Here is a 9,353-nt window from a genome sequence, read left to right on the forward strand (position 1 = left end):
CCGGCTCCAGTCTCAGTTCTCTTCACGCCCTCCCTCTGTCTCTTTCGACCACTCCACCTCCCCTCCCTTCTACGTCTCTGTCGGTGTTCCCCCCCCACCCCCAACAAGGGTCTGTCTTAGGGCCCTTGATATTCTCCCACCGTATCGCACCTCTTGAAAGCTGACGTTTCTTCACTTGACTTTCCCCATCGATTCTTCGCAGGCGACACCCAGATGTTCTTTCCCATTCTCCTCCTCTACCCTCTGACCTTTCCTCCCACATTTCCGACAGCTTTAACGACTGTCCAATCCTGGTCGGCACGCCACGGCCTCACTCCATCAATCCTTCTCAAACTGAAATAATGTTCGTATCCTTCTGCCAGAGGTCGCAAACGGGTTTTGATTCCTTACCCGTACCCGTACCCGGCCGCACCAGGGTCGAAAATGGGTACCAGCACCCGTACCCTACCCGATACCCGCCTACCCGTACCCGGCCGGGTATCGGGTAGGGTACGGGTACGGGTACGGGTACCCGATTGCGACCTCTGGGATGAAGCCATGTTGCAGTCACGGGTGGGTTGATTCTAGGAACTTGAATTGTGAGAAGAGACAAGACGTTGGGAAATGAGTGACAAACGGTGACTCACCAGTGACTCACGGCCTACCCGTACCCGTACCCGGCCGCACCAGGGTCGCAAACGGCTACCCGTACCGGGTATCGGGTAGGGTACGGGTATCGGGTACCCGGTTGCGACCTTTGCCTTCTGCCCACTCCCCTCCGCTCTGTCCTTCCATCTTATTCCCTCCCTTCTCCCTCACTCCTCCTGCCTCCTCTGCTCGCAACCTCAGAGGGTTACCTTCAATTCCTCCCTCTCCTTCTCCAACCGCATCCGTGCCGCACCTCTGATTATTATGGTTGACTACGTACGATGCGAAAGAAGTTCGACATACGTGCATACTGCCACAACCCGCACTTGCCGCTTACACCTCTTAAATGTTCGCAAATTCCATCCCCTCATCTTAATATTTGCTGCCAAACTCCTGGTTTACTTCCATATGCTCACTCACCTTGATTATTGCAACTCGCTTCTTCTCGGCCTTCCTGCCTACGCCTCCTCTCCAACAACAGATACAAAATGTCTAAACCCCTATCACTACCCCTAACCCAAACACTCCCCAAACCCCTATCACTTCCCCTAACCCGAACACTCCCCCAACCCCTATCACTTCCCCTAACCCAAACACTGCCCAACCCCTATCACTACCCCTAACCCAAACACTGCCCCAACCCCTATCACTACCCCTAACGCAAACACTACCCCAACCCCTATCACTACCCCTAACCCAAACACTGCCCAACCCCTATCACTACCCCTAACCCAAACACTACCCCAACCCCTATCACTACCCCTAACGCAAACACCACCCCAACCCCTATCACTACCCCTAACCTAAACACTACCCCAACCCCTATTACTACCCCTAACCTAAACACCACCCCAACCCCTATCACTACCCCTAACCCAAACACTACCCCAACCCCTATCACTACCCCTAACCCAAACACCACCCCAACCCCTATCACTACCCCTAACCCAAACACTGCCCCAACCCCTATCACTACCCCTAACCCGAACACTCCCCCAACCCCTATCACTACCCCTAACCCAAACACTCCCCAACCCCTATCACTACCCCTAACCCAAACACTCCCCAACCCCTATCACTACCCCTAACCCAAACACTCCCCAACCCCTATCACTACCCCTAACCCAAACACTCCCCAACCCCTATCACTACCCCTAACCCAAACACTCCCCAACCCCTATCACTACCCCTAACCCAAACACTCCCTAACCCCTATCACTACCCCTAACCCAAACACTACCACAACCCCTCCCCAACCACTCCCGCTTGTCCTCCAGTTACCATAACTACACCGCCACTTATAATAACCTCACTCTTTATTTTAACCACAATCATCTCACGTACAATTTTATAATTATTGTAAAGCGCTTTGGACTAAGGCGCTATATGACTCTATAAAATATGAGATAAGATAACACGAGTTATATCTAAACCAGTCCAGACCAACGCCCTGACCTTCACCAACCTATGCGGACCAGGCTGGTGAAGTATGATTAAACAATCCCCACATCTAACGAGCGAAGTGGTAGTAATGTCAATTGTTCTCTAAATTGGTATTTTATTCATCATTAACGCAATGCCAAACATTACCTGCTACTTCACAGTGTCTTGGGCAATAGGGTCATTCAGGGCAGAAAACGAATGAAGTTACCTTCTCATTCTTTGGGTCTTTCGGTAAAGTCACGTAGATAGGTTAAAAGAAAATCAAATAATTTTTAAAAACGACGACGTTTCGAGCATCATCAGGAAGAGGAAAGAGGGGGAAAGCTGCCGAGGCAGACTGTTTTAAACCTTTAAACCTCAACAGCTCTCCCCCTCTTTTTTATTCCTGATGACGAACGCTTGTGTTGCGATAGAAACGTCGTAGTTTTTTTTATTATAATGTTTTGTTCTTTTCTTTGAACCTATCTACGTGACTTTACCGAAAGACCCAAAGCATATGAATTCCTGCAGTCACGAAAGCTTTAAGTCAAGATTTAAGTTACCTTCTCACCCATTTCTCGGACCAGGGACACAAACTATGAGCTCTGACATTAATGGACTCCCTTGATTACCCAGCATGGCCCCCCAAGGTCTCAAGGCCCTCGACATTTGAATCTGTTGCCAAGCAATCTGCTCTATGCACAGCAAATGCGAAAAGGCGGTGGATGAACATATACTCACGAAAACAGTTGTTTTTAGTTAGATCGCGTAAATATATAAATGTGTCGTTAACCCGCCACCAACCGACGCAGCCAATTAGTAAGGTTTGTCACGTACACAAAACGTGGCAATTAGTTACTATTCGTGAGAATTTTATTGTTTAATATTTTTATTATTGTATTATTTCCCTTCTACGTGACTTTCCCGACAGAACCAAGAATATGAATCCCTGCAGTCACGAAAGCTTTAAATCAAAATGAGTTACTACTTCAGCCCACTGGTGTGCTTTAGAGTAAATCCACAACATTTACAACTTGAGTACTGTGACGTTTCGCCTGTTATTACATCCAGCATCATCGGGCGATTTTTACATTTTTTTTTTACGTGACAAACCTTACTAATTGGCTGTGTCGGGTGGTGGCGAGTTAAGGAATTTGTAATTTCGCGATTTAACCCAAAACACCGTTATTATGCATAATATTGGTAGCGAAAACCTACGTGTCAGGGTCAAAATATACTTCGGTTGATTTTCTTAAATGTATTATTAAATAACACGTGTACTTTTTGGTATTTTTATTTTCCACAATTTATTAAGCGAAAGGGGCAGGCCACATGGTAGACTGGCATCTCCAAGGGCAGGGGTTAACTTGGTACGCGGGCATAATTGTGTTAAGTCTTCTCATGATTACATGCCGATGTTAACTCTCTCTGCGCAGCGTTGTACTCCGACTTACAATACGGATACCAGGAGAACACCGTGTATTCCTGCATCAACGCTCCTTCGAGAACATGGCCAGGTAAATCGGCGACAACGCGTGTTGGTGACCATGGAACTCCCTTCCCTCTGGCCCTCTTTGCTCTCGACTCCCTGCCCATTGAAATCGAGCCTTGATCAGGAACGTTTTTTGATACGACTGCCTATGGCTGCCGCTAAAAAATCAATATGCCCACTAATTCTCTACAGTGCCTTGAGAAATGCGGTCGCATTTAGATGCTATGAAGATCTACATTCTACTGCATTTCCCATGTGCTATTGGCATCATAAGACGAATAATGCATTCAGAAATGTTGCGGGGCAGTTTCAGAGAATGGTTGCACAAGAGATTTTACGCAACCGATTCTGAACAACCTTTCGACTGGCCCTTTTATCTTTACACAATAGAGGAAGCATTTACCCACGCACTCTGTGAGATTCGTGCGATATTTAATTTCTCAGTACATGCTGGAGTTTAGCCAATTAAGTTGAATATCAAGTTACAATAATGATAATGATTTATGGTGGTTTTTTTGGGCAGTCATTGGTGATCAGGATTAGACTATCAACTCGCAACACTTGTTGTATGGTGCTAAAGAAGTTCAACATTCATCATGGGCAGTTGAAAGCCATACTTGCAGTCATTGTCGTCAATCGCTGACTTTAAATCACTACTTTGATGTGAATTCCTGCCCATCCGCCAATGAATAAAGAGTTATATTCTTGGTTCTTTCGGTAAAGTCACCTAGAAGGGAAATAATAAAATAATATAAATATAAAACAATAACATTTCTCACGACGTTTCGACTGCAACACAAGCAATCATCATCAGGTGTGAAATCCACAGCAAGAAAATTTGAAAAAAGTGGCGGTTTTTCCTAAACAATAATATAAATCCCTGCAGTCACGAAAGCTTTAAATAAAAAATTAAGAGTTAATCGAGGTACAAATGTTTATTGCCTATAAGAGACAACTTTTGTGCATTGTTTAGACTTCTATTTTTTTTATGGATGCTGTGTTTTTTATTACACAATATAACGCCATCATGTTTTAGGCCATATCTGCATTACAATTAATATAGCAGATTTAAATGAGTATTTATTTTAGAGATAAAGCACGCTAATTGATAATAATTTTTATTTAACAATTTTTTTCTTAAAAAATAAAATATTTTTTATATTGCTATAATATTGCGATTATGATTTGCTACGTATTGTTCATTTATTTCACTGTAACTTGCTGCGTTTGTAGGAGAAGCGGTGGTGTTGTTCTTTGTTTATGAAACCCGATTTCAGAGCTCCTTGGCTCACAGGGTAATTGAACATAATCGGGAACTGAACTGAATGCGGCATCTCAGTGGTGTCAGCTCAGTGCTCTGACCACCCAGCCATCAGGTCACCTCATTAATAATTAATTTCTCTATTCCAATTTGATTTGGCTCACACTTCTCTACAGTCACACCGCAAATGGCCTTGTCAGATTTTTTATTTGGTTACATTCACGTACGATATCCATACGTAGAATTTCCATACCTTGCGTTGATCCAAAGATTAAGTGGCAGTGGCACGCGACCTGTGGTCTTTGTTTTGAAGGCGAGAGCTGTGGAAACTCGGCGAACGAAGAAGAGGAGAGACTGGTACGTTCGAGTGAGAGCATGCTTGTATCTTCTTGGTTCTTTCGGTAAAGTCACGTAGAATGGAAATAATAAAATAATAAAAATAAAACATCATTATTTTATTATGTTTTAAAGCTTTCGTGACTGCAGGGATTCATCTTCTTGGTTCTTTCGGTAAAGTCACGTAGAATGGAAATAATAAAATAATAAAAATTAAACATCATTATTTTATTATGTTTTAAAGCTTTCGTGACTGCAGGGATTCATCTTCTTGGTTCTTTCGGTAAAGTCACGTAGAATGGAAATAATAAAATAATAAAAATTAAACATCATTATTTTATTATGTTTTAAAGCTTTCGTGACTGCAGGGATTCATCTTCTTGGTTCTTTCGGTAAAGTCACATAGAATGGAAATGATAAAATAATAAAAATAAAACATCATTATTTTATTATGTTTTAAAGCTTTCGTGACTGCAGGGATTCATCTTCTTGGTTCTTTCGGTAAAGTCACGTAGAATGGAAATAATAAAATAATAAAAATGAAACATTATTATTTTATAATGTTTTTTTTTATTATTTCCATTTTACGTGGAAATAATAGAATAATATAAATCAAACGTTGTTATTTTATTATGGTTATATTTGATTATTTTATTATTTCCATTCTACGTGACTTTACGTAGAATAGAAATAATAAAATAATAAAAACTAAACATGATTATTTTACTATGTTGTATTTTTATTATTTTATTATTTCCATTCTACGTGACTTTACCGAAAGAACCAAGAAGATGAATCCCTGCAGTCACGAAAGCTTTAAATCGAAGCATGCTTGTATTTGGTGTAAATTAGCATTCTCTACCGTTGTCACTGGATGCCGCCATGTCACTGTTTGAGTATTTTCTCCGGTAATTGCAAAATTATTCTGCAAGCAAAAATACTTTGAGAAATATTTTCAAACTAATTAAAAGACCATGAGAGATCATGGCTACCGATGATGCTAAAACCATCCCGAGCAGAACCTAACCCTATAAATTAATCTTTACACTAAGTCAGGCTTCCCTGGTCAAGTATAACTCGTGAAGTTTGCAAAGTACATGTCCGCATTCACTTGTGCAAAGTCAAGAGTGGAGGTTTGTCTTATGGATGAACTGGCCTTTGCCACAGGCACATGAAATGTTCACCCCTGGCTCAGGGCGATCGATGCAAATGAGCAAGTCTGATGTGCTCGTTTTACAGGGATACTCTTTGATTTGCATCAGCTCTGTCCACCCGTCTGTTACATGGGGCAGGATAATGTTCATAAGGTCATAAATATAATACGTATTTAAACTCGAGGAATCCGATGTGCTATAAAGATATGTTTTCACAAATGTTCAGTTGGGGCGGGTCAAAACTTTAGTGTTAAGTTGTGTTGCTATTATGTACTTACCCTTTTCGAATGTAGCCAAATTGACCAGATGGTTAACCAAATCTTGGGAGACACAACCCAGAGAAAAGGAAACGACTGTCCTGTATCTTCTTGGTTCTTTCGGTAAAGTCACGTAGAAGGGAAATAATAAAATAAAAAAATAAAACATAATAAAATAATTCTCACGACGTTTCGGCCACAACGCAAGCAGCCGTCCTCAGGTTAAGAATGAATCCCTGCAGTCACGAAAGCTTTAAATCGAAATTTGATTGTCCTGTATTTGCAAAACACGAAGGTGACATTTTTCACAGCTAACCATTGACCTCCATACTGTCAAACAACACGGCACTACCTCGAGACAGGCGTAAGTTGGAGAGTTGACCGCGTAGTCCGCGTACGTGCACCGTCTTTTCGTTCTCAACCATTCGGCGCCTCCGGTCGTCCATGCGACGTCGACAGGGACCGGCAGGAGGGGAGCTGCTCTACTCGGAGCTGGACCACGACGTGGCGACCACGAACCGCGCTGCGTCCGACGACGGCGTCGACGGCCACGTGGGGCTCGCCCTGGAAGACAACGAGCTGTACGGAGCGGTGCCCTAAGCGCTGTCGCGTCCGTGGTCACAAAGAGACAGAGACTGCCCTCCCCCGCCCCCAACCCCGCCACCACCACCCCGGCCTCTGACTTTTACACAGTTGGAGCAGCTGATTACGCGAGATACATGAATAATGATGAAATTATTGCTTATGCATGTATGTCGATGGTATGTTGTGAGTGGATGTCAGCCCACGTGGCCACAGAGCCAGTTGACAGCCTGCTCCTTCAGCAGGTGCAGGGACACTGGTCCGTCCGACACCCCCTGACGGACTTCACAGCCGGCGATGATGCGCGCCACGGACTACCGCACCGCGAATTCACACAGGGCGCTGCCGGGTAGTCGTACGCCCAACCATCGGTGTTCGGAAGCATCACACACCCCCTGGGCACACTGGGAGCGGTGGTCAGAGTTAAGGGACCTGTCCATCCACTTCCTCACGACTGATCTAACGACCTCGCCACATATCCATCAACCCGCACTGACCAGTACTGGGGAGTATGGTCAAACGATCCGCATTAGCGTCATAGCGTAGAGAAGCCTTCGTTCGATGGTGGATTGACAGATCGCTGTAAAATGAATGTGCTTAAATACTTTTAAAAATACATTACATTATTTCTAGATTTGAAGCTTTCGTGACTGCAAGGATTCATATTCTTAGGTTTTTTCGGTAAAGTCACGTAGGTAAAAAATTTAAATTAATAAAAGTAAAATAAAAATAAAATAAAAATCACGACGTTTCGGAGGCAACACAAACTTCCGTCTTCAGGTGGAACCGTCACAGCACGATAGCTGTATCACTTGAAACGTCGTGGTTTTTATTTTATTTTTTATTTTACTTTTATTAATTTTTTACCTACGTGACTTTACCGATAAAACATAAGAATACATTACATTATATTTATTATCTCACTTCCCAACTGCATAACCGCTCTTTTAGGAAAACATTGTTAACTTCTCAGCTTCCCAACCGCATTCTAAACCACAGCTTACAGAGATGTATGTGATTTCAATAGGTCGTGGTGCGTGAAGCGATTGTGCATCCTATGGTTACGCCCTTTGCGTCAAATCCAACATGAATATATAACGATTATATTCTTGGTTCTTGCGGTGAAGTCACGTAGAAGAGAAATCATAAAATAATAAAAATAAAACATAATATAATAAAATTCTCACGACGTTTCGGCCACAACACAAGCAGCCGTCCTCAGGTGAAGAAACAAAGTTGTCGTGCAGTTTGCCTACTTTAGAAATAAGACAGAGTCTTAATGAGACGCTGTCTTTCCGTCTTAAATAACCAGGAATATGCTGAATATTGTTTCTAAACTAGGCAAGCTGCATGAGAGAAAACTATTTTTGATTATAGTTCCTCAATTTATATTACTTCGAGTGTTGGACGTTGATACTTTTTTTTTAATCACCCTGAAATTCAACCGACAGTAACATAACAGATATATTCGTCATCGAGATGAGTGGTGGCTAACCACTGATCTGCGGACAATTTGGGACCACTCGTGCTTCACAAATCCCTGGGAAGTGGCCAGATAAACTCTTGCAGTGAATATTTGTTTTTGTTTCGCAAGAGACCAACATCTTTTCGTGAACGGTGGTCCACGAAAAATTATTGAGGGTTGAAAGTGGCACGCGGGTGCAGAAACGTTGGGAGCCGTTGTCATAGATCATCATGATATGCATTCGACAGTTTGTTAATTTATTCTATATTCATTTTGTAAATTTTATTGATAAAATGCTTATCCGCGACTTGAATGCATTTCCGATATGTACATTTGTGTATTTTGTCAACAGTTCGTCGTTATTATAAAACTGTCTTTACACTTTAAAGTGTTGTATTGATTTTTGCTGTAGCCTATAAATTGACAATATTCATATGAAATATAGCTGAGTGCATTATACACAATCTTGAATTTCACATTTATGCAGTTTATATTTTATTACGTTTATCAAGCGCATTATGTGTGCTTTAGTAGTTGGATGGTAACAGATGGCAAAGGCAGCGATGTTGTCAGCAGAGGACAGTGCAGAACAATCCATTGTTGTACTCTACTGCACCCAACGTCTCTATTCTTCCTGGCTTTACCAACCCTAACTGGCCAGCGTGGTGAAGTATGGTCAAACAATGTAACTGCCAAGACCCGCATGGTGTAGGGAGCTGGCCCTCATCCAACAGTGGAGTGATAAAGAGGGCTCGTG

The 9,353-nt window shown here is 42.6% G+C and overlaps 1 long non-coding RNA gene across 1 annotated transcript; it reads left to right on the forward strand.

Moving 5' to 3' along the window:
- Positions 1-3,528: 3,528 nt before the first annotated feature.
- On the forward strand, positions 3,529-7,071 carry LOC144941230 (uncharacterized). Its single transcript, XR_013639233.1, has 3 exons — positions 3,529-3,566; positions 5,116-5,159; positions 7,009-7,071. It is a non-coding gene; the product is annotated as an uncharacterized LOC144941230 (long non-coding RNA).
- Positions 7,072-9,353: the final 2,282 nt, after the last annotated feature.

The sequence above is a fragment of the Lampetra fluviatilis genome, chromosome 24 (assembly GCF_964198595.1).
Source record: "Lampetra fluviatilis chromosome 24, kcLamFluv1.1, whole genome shotgun sequence".
Taxonomy (NCBI): domain Eukaryota; kingdom Metazoa; phylum Chordata; class Hyperoartia; order Petromyzontiformes; family Petromyzontidae; genus Lampetra; species Lampetra fluviatilis.